The sequence below is a fragment of the Ipomoea nil genome, unplaced genomic scaffold (genome assembly GCF_001879475.1).
Source record: "Ipomoea nil cultivar Tokyo-kokei standard unplaced genomic scaffold, Asagao_1.1 scaffold0656, whole genome shotgun sequence".
NCBI lineage: Eukaryota > Viridiplantae > Streptophyta > Magnoliopsida > Solanales > Convolvulaceae > Ipomoea > Ipomoea nil.
Window position 1 is genome coordinate 2,283,903 of NW_017617084.1, and position 11,876 is coordinate 2,295,778.

The following is an 11,876-nucleotide window of genomic DNA, read 5'->3' on the forward strand; positions in this document are numbered from 1 at the left end:
ACACTTAAATTTTGATAAATATTGATTATTTATCGATATTAGTATATTTGAATTTATGTATGGATAATATTGATATTATCTAATTTGTTAATTAGATAATATCAAAAGAGTTTAAGTTTATCAAAACTCTTCTATCCTACAGCTATAAATAGGACATCTTATTTCTATGTAATCACACAAATCCTAGGAAAAATTCATAGAGACATCAAATTTATTCAGAGATCACAATAAAAATGTGATCCTGAAAGTAAAAGCCCCTCCTCCAATCCAATCATGCCTGTTGATCCAAACCTCCATTGAAGATCAAGCCATTTGAACCCGGAGGCCCTTCAAGAAGAACAAGCTATATATACAAATCCTTCTTTGAAGATCAAGCCACTTGAAACCCGGAGGCCCTTCAATGGTGGAGTGTTCAAGACATTAATTGGAGAATCAACGCAAATACTTGATATGTAAACTAGAATTTTGAATATTAATATATTATATTCAATTTTCTTTGTTCACAAAGTTTTTCGGGTTCACCATCTCTCTACTACTACTATACCTCTACCTGCACATCAAATGGCAGCGAACAATCCATGTTCAGGAGGACCTATGCCCAAGCTACAAAGTCCAAGTCAAAGCCTGTAGCTAGCTCTGGCACTACCCAGAAAACGCAAGGTCCACTGACAAGGAACCGCGCAAACGATTTGGGGGTCCAAGTGCCTGAACCTCAGTCCATGGCACGACGGGTGGTTCGAAGGCTTGACAAGGCCTCTGCCGCCTCAAAGGCAATTGCTTTTGCTGGAAGTCCACCCTCACCCAAGGGAGCTACCGATGGTGGTGGTCCAACTTCTATGCAAGGGAACGCTAGTAGCGGGAGCACTTCCCCCGTAACTCCGCCACACCCATTATGGAAGGCTGCACGTGAGTGGTCGCATGTCTACAATGTCATGCCAGCCATTGCGACAAACACAGAGTCTGTGGAGGAACAATTAGCTAGAATTGCTAAGTCTCTGGAAGGAATGGTTGTCGCCTTCCAAAATCAAGAGAAACGGCTTAACACCCTCAATAATAGGGTAGGAAGCATCATGGAGGAGCAAGGAAGCCGTGCTCCAGGAAAGCAACCCGAAGGGCAAGAAGAGGTTGGTCAGCAATCACCACCACCTCCTGTCAGCCATGCGGCAGGAGAAACTGCTTCCCACTTACCTGCAACTGAGAAAACTATTCCAGTTACCGAAGGCATGATACCGGTGGATCAGTTGAAGGACTACATAATGGGGGTCATCAAAGGCAAGCTGGATGAAGGCCAACCTTCATATTCCTATGTTAAGCCCTACACACAAAGAATTGAGGAGTTGAAAATGCCCTATGGCTATCAACCTCCTATGTTTCAGCAGTTTGATGGTAAAGGAAATCCTCGACAGCACATTGCCCACTTTGTGGAGACATGCAATGATGTCGGGACTTATGGCGATCTGTTGGTAAAGCGGTTTGTCCGTTCATTAAAGGGAACTGCATTTGATTGGTATACTGATCTCACACCCGGCTGCATTGATAATTGGAATGATACGGAACGTGAGATCTTAACCCATTTCTATAGCACGAGGAGAACAGTTAGCTTCTTGGAACTCACTACCACTCGCCAATGGAAGGGCGAACCGCCGGTGCCTACATCGAAAGATGGAGGGAACTATGCCTGAATTGCAAAGAAAGAATATCCCAAAGTTCTGCAATTGAGATGTGCATCCAAGGCATGCACTTTGAACTCTCCTATATCCTACAAGGGATTAAGCCAAAGTCCTTCGAAGAGTTATCCAATCATGCTCACGACATGGAGTTGAGCATCGAAGCTAGCGGAGGGCTCAACATATTGAACTTACCTAGCTCCTCCAATGCACCTGGGAAACAAGAAGTCAAAAAAGTAAATAAACCATTTCCAAAGCAAGAAAAGAAAGAAGTGATGAATGTTAAGGCTACTCCTTTGACAGTCTTCACTAAGGCAACTGAAAGGCCTAGGCCAAGACCATTTTCTCGCCCGTCAAGGGGTAGTAGAAGGCCGACAATTGAAGAAAGGCAGGAGAAGACTTATCCTTTCATGGATTCTTATGTATCTCCCATGTTTGATGAGCTACTCAAACTTAGACTCATTGAGTAGCCAGAAATGAAACGTCCTGAGGAAGCTTCAAGTGTGGATGATCCACACTATTGCAAGTACCATCGTCTTCTTGGTCATCCGATCGAGAAGTGTTTTATCTTCAAAGATAAAGTAATGGCACTGGCCAGGGATGGGAAAATTGAGCTTGCCGATGCCAAAGCAAGCTCAAATCAAATCTCGATTACACCCGGATGGTTCGCTCCGCTGTGTACTGAAAAGGAAGATGGGAAACAACGGAAGCGTCCACTCCCCTTCATCCGTTGTCGGTCAAAGTTCAGAAGCACGTTGTCGGTCAAAGTTCAGAACCACAGCAGAATGATAACTCATCCGAAGGAAAATGGGTGATTGTCACTCATAGAAAGAAGATAGTTGAGCCTGTGAAGCATCAAAAGCACATAGTGAAAAGTTGGATTGAGAAAACCTCAACAAATACCCATGCCCGCAAATCAAAGTCAAAGGGGCATGTCAAGCATCCACGAGCACCAGTTCCTTTCGCTCAATATATGCCAAATAGATTTAATCTTCAAGGGGTGGACACTGCTAGCTCTTTCCTCAATACAAATGACAAGCCAAAAGATGAAGGAGAATGTTCATCTCTCAAACACATCGGGGATGAGGAAGTGCTAATGCATAAGGCTACTTCCTACTCCACAGAAATTACCTTCAAGGATGAAGACTTGTTACTTGGAGGCACGCCACACAATCGCCCACTATTTGTTGAAGGCTATACCCGTGGGCAAAGGCTCAAAAGAATTATGGTTTATCAAGGCTCAGCAGTCAACATCCTATCTCTTCGAGCTGTGAAGGACCTTAGTGTATCTACAGATGAGCTTGCCCAAAGTCTTCTAATGATACAAGGCTTCAACCAAGGATGGCAAAGAGCAATCGGCATCATCAGACTTGACATAAGAATTGGAAGCCTGAGTTCATGTGTCATCTGCCATGTCATAGATGCAAGGACATCTTATAAATTGTTACTTGGAAGGCCGTGGATACATGAAAATGGGGTGGTATCCTCGTCTTGGCATCAATGCCTCATGTTTGAAAAGAACGGCGTAGTTGAAACGGTTGTCGCCGATGAAAACCCTTTCACAGAGGCTGAGTCTTACTTTGCAGATGCAAAGTTCTACATTAAAAGGCAAGTTATTGTTGAAGATATTCAGGAAAGCAATGACGATCCACCTTCCCAGTGAAAGTCAAAGGGAAAACAAGTTGTAGAGGGAGATCAGCATAACACGAAACTCATCTTCCCGCTTGCAAGGATTGATACACTCAAAGCAAATGCAGCAAAATTATCTGAAGAGAAAGGTGGTGATCGAGTGGGCCAAACATTCCCCACCAAACGTACCGAGGGTTTCGACCCTAACGCTTATAAGCTTCTAGCCAAGGCTGGCTATAACCTCAACGAGCCACAGAAACTGGGAAAGCTTATCCCAAAAGTCGGTGGTAAAGGCAAAGAAAGTCACCAAGAACCTCAAACGCGCAAAGGGTTGGGCTATGTCCCCCCTAAACCAGTGCAAATTCTTATAAATAGGGATGCAAGTAATTGTATCTCCGCGGAGGGAAGCGAGTATGACCTAAAACTCACTCCTACCAATGATAATGGGCAAGACAAAAAGAAGTTTGTCTTCGACCGAATCGGTAAGGCGGACTCTCGACGCTTAGTCTTTGATAGACTGGGGTCAAGTCCTAAAACCCTAAAGAGAAAGTCAATGCATGATCGACTTGGAGTTGTCCAAGTTGTTAAAGACAGTGCCAATGTTCCTGCTGAAGTGGAACCTCCCAAAAGGCTTGGAAGCATGATTCCTTCTCAGATGAGACGAGAAACATATATTTATGTTTCTTGTGGTGAAGTGTTGAAAGTCCAACCGAAGACCATTGTACACATTGGTGTACATAAAGAAGAAAATGAGGAAAGCATAGGCTCAAGTGATGACGTACCACCAACAACTCAGGGAGAGGTGGTCTCGTCGTTCCATATCACTTTGTGTGATGAGACCCCGATTGAGGGGGAAGATGCGGAGGACGCACCCCATGAGTTAGAAGAAGGGGTACGAGCCACAGTGGATGAATTAAAAGAAGTTGATCTAGGAACTCCTGAAAATCCTCGTCATATCTTCATTAGCGCACTCATATCTGATGAAGATGAAGAAATCTATGTCACATTGCTGAAAGAATATATTGATGTCTTTGTATGGACATACAAGGAGATGCCAGGGTTAGACCCAAAGGTAGCTATGCACCGCTTAGCAGTGAAGAAGGGGTGTCGCCCGGTTAAGCAAGCTCAACGACACTTCCGCCCTGAGCTCATTCCCTCGATTGAAACAGAAGTTAATAAGCTTATTGAGGCTAGCTTCATTCATGAAGTTAAATATCCAACCTCGATATCAGTATTGTGCCCGTGCGCAAGAAGAACGGCCAGATCCGCGTCTACGTAGATTTTCGGGACCTCAATGTGGCATGCCCGAAAGATGACTTCCCACTTCTTATCACGGAGTTAATGATAGATGCCATGACTGGGCATGAGATCCTGTCATTCATGGATGGCTCCTCCGGTTACAATCAAATCCGCATGGCGCCGGAAGATGAAGACTTAACTGCATTCCTAACGCCTAAAGGCTTCTACTGTTACAAAGTAATGCCCTTTGGTTTGAAAAATGCAGGTGCTACATACCAACGGGCTATGCAGACAATATTTGATGATATGCTCCATAAAATTGTCGAATGCTACGTAGATGACCTGGTTGTGAAGTCGAAATTGAGCACAAACTACCTGGTGCATTTAAGGTAAGTCTTCGACCGCCAACGAAAGTTTCAACTAAAAATGAACCCCCGGAAATGTGCTTTCAGGGTTGCTGCTGGAAAATTCCTCGGGTTTACTATTCGACACAAGGGCATCGAGATCGAGCAGGCCAAAATTGACGCCATAATGAAGATGCCTGAGCCGAGAAACCTTCATGAACTTAAAAGCTTACAAGGGAAGTTGGCTTACATCCGAAGGTTCATATCAAACCTAGCAGGAAGATGTCAACCTTTTAGTCGGTTGATGAAAAAGGGCATCTCATTCATATGGGATGAGGCATGCAAAAACGCATTAGTGAGTATCAAGTCATACTTGATGAAGCCGCCTGTGCTAAACGCTCCTGTTCATGGTCGCCCACTGATCCTTTATATCTCCGCCCAAGACAGTTCTGTGGGCGCCTTGCTTGCTCAGGAAAACAACAAGGGGAAAGAGAATGCTCTCTACTATCTCAGCAGAATGATGACCATGGACGAGTTAAAGTAGTCCCCAATTGAAAAGCTATGTTTGGGACTTGTGTTCACCATCAGAAAACTTAAACACTATTTCGAGGCTCATACCATTCGGCTTGTTTCCAAAGCGAACCCCCCGGTGAAATATGTTATGCCGAAGGTCATTCTCTCCGACCGCCTCGCAAGGTGGTACTTATTGTTTCAATAGTTTGAAATTATATATGTGCCGCAAAATTCTGTCAAGGGGCAAGCCTTGGCCAATTTCCTAGCAGATCACCCAATACCTGCTGAATGGGAGTTGTCTGATGATTTACCTGATGAAGATGTGCTTGTCATTGAAGTCCTACCCCCATGGAAGATATACTTTGATGGAGCTTCGCATAGAGAAGGGGCAGGTGCTGGAGTTGTCTTCGTCACTCCAAAAGGCGAGGTGTTGCCATATTCATTCACCTTGACCAGGCAATGTTCAAACAACGTTGCTGAGTATCAAGCGTTGATACTTGCGCTCGAAATAGCGGCTGACATGAAGCAACTGAGAATTAACATTTATGGAGATTCAAAGTTGATCATAAACCAAGTGTTAGGGCTATATTGAAGTGAAAAAGGCGGTGTTAGTCCCATATAGCAACTATGCAAAGATACTAATGCAATGGTTAGGGCATGGCACAATTGATCATGTACCGAGGAAAGAAAATAAGCAAGCTGACGCCTTAGTCGCATTGGCTTCAACTATTGCTCATCCTGCAGCCCGAGTACAAGTATGTCAAAAATGGGTAGTTCCACCAATCTTCAATGAAGACGGCTCAATTGATGAAACTGTTGAACTCCCTACTGCCTCAGTTTATGATATAGGCAAGGACAACTGGAGGCAACCGTTAATTGACTACCTCACTGACGGAAACTTACCTGAAGATTCTCGTAAAAGGGTGGATATAAAGCGTCGAACTCTTCGCTTCATCTACTATAAAGAGACATTACATCGTCGTTCCTTTGATGGAGTATTTCTTCGATGTCTAGTGGAAGAGGAAGCTTTACAAGCTATGCAAGAAGCTCATTCTGGGGTTTGCGGTACACATCAATCCGGTCCCAAGTTACACTTCCACATTAAGCGAATGGGCTATTATTGGCCTACAATTGTAAAGGATTGCATAGACTATGCTCGAAGATGTCAAGCTTGTCCATATCATGCAAACTTTATCCATCAGCCACCAGAACCTCTACACCCAACAGTTGCATCTTGGCCATTCGATTCTTGGGGACTTGATGTAGTTGGCCCAATTACGCCTAAGCCATCTGCAGGGCACGTATACATACTAGCTGCCACCGACTACTTTTCAAAGTGGGCGGAAGCTGTAGCATTGAAGGAGGTGAAGAAAGAAAATGTTGCAGACTTTCTCCGTGTCCACATCGTCTATCGCTTTGGTATCCCGCGATATATCTTAACAGATAACGGGAAGCCCTTTGACAACAAGTTGATGGACAAGATCTACAAGCTTTTTGGCTTTAAGCAGCGAAACTCATCAGCTTACTATGCAGCTGCAAATGGGCTTGCCGAAGCATTTAATAAGACCCTATGCAATTTGTTGAAGAAAGTGGTCACAAAATCAAAAAGAGACTGGCATGACAGAATGGAAGAAGCTTTTTGGGCGTATAGAACCACATACCGCACACCTACTCAAAGCACTCCATACTCTTTGGTGTATGGTGTAGAAGCGGTCTTGCCTCTAGAGCGCCAAATACCTTCCTTAAGGTTAGCCATACAGGAGGGTCTTACAGATGAAGAAAATGCTAAACTACGTTTGGCTGAGTTAGAAGCCTTGGATGAAAAACGTCTGCAAGCGCAACAAAGCTTGGAGTGCTATCAAGCTCGTATGTCTAGAGCTTTAAAAAAAAGGGTAAGGACCCGTTCCTTTCAAATTGGGGACAAAGTCCTAGCTGTTCGCAGGCCCATCATCGTCACGAGAAAAACCGGTCACAATTTCACTTCAAGGTGGGATGGTCCCTACGTGATTTTAGAAGTTTACACCGGCGGGGCTTATAAGCTAATTAGTAAAGATGGTTTGAAGATCGGTCTGATTAATGGAAGGTTCCTAAAGCTTTACCACCCTTAAACTTGGGGTGTCAACACAAGTCATGAAGATGTGATGAATGACTGATCCACCAAAAATGCAGCACGTGGTTAAACTGATAATGCATCTCGCTTTGTCTATGGCTGGGCCCAAATCATAGACACTCCTGGCCCGCATGAGTCTAAACTGTGAACGACTTTACTTTATCAAAAAAAAAATCATTTGAACTACGTTTGACTTGATCTCCTTGATAGGATTATGTAGGCAGCTTAGAATCAAATTATCTACGTTCAGTCATAACAAAAACAAATCCAATTCATGTTGCAAGAGTGGGTTATCCAGACAATCCTTCAACGGGTGAAAGAAAAGTTGTATGAATTATCACTAAAAGACCGGCACATAAATGAGAAACATTCAATTATCAAAAGTTTGAAACCAAACAACAAAAGTTCTTGCAATCAAAAGAGAAACTAAAGGACAAAGAGTATCAATCAATAAAAAAGTGATAGGAATATTTTTGTAAGTTTTGATGAAGCCAAATGTACTTTAGATCCCTTAGTTTTTAGGTCTTTGAGTACAAGCATCATAAATCAGAATAGCGAATCAAAAGGAATCTACCATAGGAAGAACAAAATTAATTTGAGAAATTAATTTTTGTCCTACGAGTATTCATCCGAGAAAGAAGCATAAAGGAATGGCGTTGCAAAGAATGACCGGATGAGCTTAACGGTGAAATGGAAGAAGTCTTTACTCAAAACGATCACACTTGAGATCAATTCCCCCCCCCCCCCCCCCCCCCCCCAAGGAATTATTTTTTACTAGTCAAATTTTCGGACAAGCACAATGTCCAAAAGAGCACGATGTTCACCAAGGAGCACAATGCTACCATGAAGCACAATGCTATCAAAAGAGCACAATGTATTAAAAAGAGCACGATGTGCTAAGGAGCACGATGTGTGCTGACAAGCACAATGTGTGCTAAGGAGCACAATGTTCAAAACACTACAAGAAAAATCGCGAATCGCGACGGAATTTTTCCGTCGCGAAACAGCAAAATTCCGTCGCGAATCACGTTTCGCGACGGAATTGCGACGGAATCCGTTCCGTCGTCTATCGGCTTGTCGTATTTTTGTTCGCGACGGAATAATTCCGTCGCAAAATATGGCAACGGAATTCGCGACGGAATAAGGCGTCGCAAATTTGCAACGGAACTTTTTCCGTCGCAATTCCGTCGCAATTTGGCAACGGAAATTATTCCAACGCTAATTCCGTCACCATTTTGAAAACAAATATTCCGTCACCAAATTCTTTTTTCCGTCGCGATTCCGTCGCATTTTTAAATTATTTTTTAAAAAGTTTATTTATAATTATTATTTTTAAATTTTTAAATAGTAATATGAACTTTTAAAATATCAATATAAAACTACAATGACATACTAAAACACAATTAATTCTAAAAAAATAACATAATTCTAAAACATTATAAATCTACATTAAGTTCAAGTAACAATACATCATCAATCCACAATGAACTTTAAAATTAATGAAAACAAGTTCAACAATGTTTTTGAGTTTCTTTGCTAATGACAGTGTTCTTCCTTTAAATCCAGAGGCATTCTGGCGGAAGCCATGTAAGCACAAAATCCTTAGTCTCCTGGAAGTTCCTGCAGGGCATGTTATTTTGAAAAATATCAGTGAACTTTCTGAGGCATTAATGATGACAGAATAACCAGGATGAAGGGTCAAAATAATACGTTGATAATATAAAAAGTAAATGCACAATCAAAACAAAGTTATATGGCATTGACATATTAAAAAGTGAACCTTGTGTCCAAGGAAACATTACTTGTCTGAGGAGAAAGAGTCAAATTTGGTTAAGAATCACAGAGCTTACCATGCAATCACAGACCCAAAATTTTTTAATCCAATCTCCCAAATGAAACCCTGCAATCACCAATGGCATTTAAGAACCAACAACTAAGATTTAACAACACTTATTCCTCTTTAGTAATTACCAGAGTACAATTACATCAGGTATGACATAGGATTCAACTTTTCATATTAACTTCATCCAAGCAAAATGTTCTCAATTTAGCAGTTCTTAGACTTGGGTAAACGAAGAGGATATAACTTCAATCAAGCATTTATTAACATGATGCCAAATTGAGAAACATGAACTAGAGCCTACTACATTCCAGAGCAATCTTTACTCCACATTTCAATATATCAACCCAGTGCTATTCAAAGTTCTAGTAAGATAGAAGTAAATCAACCATTTTTAAAAGGAGAAAGACCATTTCTTTAAACTTTGCCAGCATTGCATGAATTTCCTTATCAAGTAAGATTAACTTAGCATTGCATGAATTTCCTTATCAAGTAAGATTAACTTTGTCAAATGTTATGTAAGAGAAGATGAAAACAATTACCTTGTTACCTTGTCAATGATACTTTGTATAACATCATCTGAAAGGTTCATACTGGACTCAACAAGTGCAGCCAATACCATTTGCTTCACCTACAATTGTAAACAATGCTCAAATAAGATTGAAGAGCATTTATAAAAAATAAAAGCTAAAAAATAGAACATACAAACAAGCAAACAAAACAAAACAAAACAAAAACAAAAACAAAAACAAATCCTAAACTGCAACTACCAGAAAAGTACTACTTATCTTCTTAAACAATTCATATAATGCTTTTATTTCACTTACAATCAAAATAGGATTATGTTATTTACTGTTTTCCAAGACAAGCCATGACAAGTGAAGCCACAAATTTGCTTGGCATACATACTGTCGCCCTTGCAAGAGCTTCAGGATTTTGTAGACCTCGGGGCTGCTTAGACAAGTCAGTATCACATCAATTTGCAACAGAAGTAATGATTATGCAAACAGAAAAAGTAGCAAAAAAGCAATCAAATATCCACTACATTCTATCCAGTCCATCATCCAGTTAAAATACAATTAAAATACAATTGCTCTTTACACACACTTGCTCTTTACATACATTCTGCGCACACTTGCTCTTTACACTCTTTACATTCTGCCCACACTTGCTCTTTACAGTGTTAAGTTAGTCTATCATTCAATTAAAATACAAAATTAATTAATTTAAACCCAAATTTATTAGATAAAAAATCTGCAGCTTTGGCTGAAACTTAAAGCCAAAATTTAAGTAAAATTTAGTCAATCTTTGCTTCTTTGTTTCTATTTTCCCCCATTATTATATTTATTTATTTATGTTCATTTATTGATTATTACTACTGAATCTTTGCTTCTTTGTTTCTATTTTCCCCCGAATCAAGATTTTTATAAAATTCAGAAACTTTTAAAAATGATAGGATTTTATAAATTTTTATAGATTTTAAATTTACTATTATAAATTTGTGTAAGAGTAAGAAAAATATGCTGCATTTTCTTTAAGCAAGAATGAAGTATTAAGAAGAAAAAAATGGCTCAAATCTTTATGGAATAGCTGGATAAAATATGGAAGGACAAGACTGGGGTTGCTATCATCACTTAGCCCACTGAGGTTTCAACAAGATATATACAAATCTTTACTTCTCTGTAACATGTTAAAGAGCTGCCATGAATGCAAAATGCAGAGATGCAATGAGGTGCTGCTCACCCTATATGTGCTACAGGAAGACAAAATACTCAACATATTGAGTTCCCTATCTAAACTAAAGGCATCCATTAGGACTGCTGGCTGCAGCAACAAAGGTTTTATCTTTGGAATTGGCAGGCAAAGTTATAAGATTTATGAAGATAAAAAATTAATTCAGTATTATTAAATCATAACAAATTAGGGTTATGAACTATTCTATATGAACGAGGGCACTCAATCAATTCGAACTAAAAGCAGAGGAATTAGCTTTCAACAAGAAGGAGGGCACTCAATCAATACTATATGAACTATTAAATTCAATTTGAACTAAAATCAGAGGAATTAGCTTTCAAAAAAAAAATAAAAAATCAGACCAAATATTAAAGAATTACCAGTCGAAATCGTGAGGAGTTCTGTTGCACGACGACGCTTCACGGCGACGACGACGGCTGCACAGCAACGGCGACGGGCGAAGCTCTACTGCGTTCGGCGTTCGGCGTTCGGCGTTCGGCGTTCGGCGAGGCGTTCGGCGTTCGGCGTTCTGAGGAGCTCTGGAGTGTTGGGCTGTTGTGACTTGTGCGTTGGAGTTCTGCGATTTAGCTTAGGGTTATAAGTTAGGAAAACGCCACCCTTTAAAGTTAGAAGAAAAAAAAATAACAAAACTATTGCGACGGAATAAAATTCCGTCGCAATTCCATCGCAATATTTAGTTTAGACACGAAGACTTAACTCATTTAACGACGGAATCTAGTCGGTGGCAATTTCTATCACTATTTAGCGACGGAACGAATATCGGTCACCGTTTCCGTCGC

General features: G+C 40.8%; 1 long non-coding RNA gene across 2 annotated transcripts; it reads right to left on the reverse strand.

Annotated features, from left to right (window-relative positions):
• Positions 1 to 8,915: 8,915 nt before the first annotated feature.
• On the reverse strand, positions 8,916 to 11,650 carry LOC109174741. Of its 2 annotated transcripts, XR_002053166.1 has the most exons (5): positions 11,457 to 11,650; positions 10,170 to 10,293; positions 9,885 to 9,973; positions 9,353 to 9,402; positions 8,916 to 9,122 (listed from the first exon to the last, which is right to left on the reverse strand). It is a non-coding gene; the product is annotated as an uncharacterized LOC109174741 (long non-coding RNA). The 2 variants fall into 2 exon arrangements; XR_002053165.1 differs by lacking the exon at positions 10,170 to 10,293.
• Between the last annotated feature and the right edge of the window lie 226 nt (positions 11,651 to 11,876).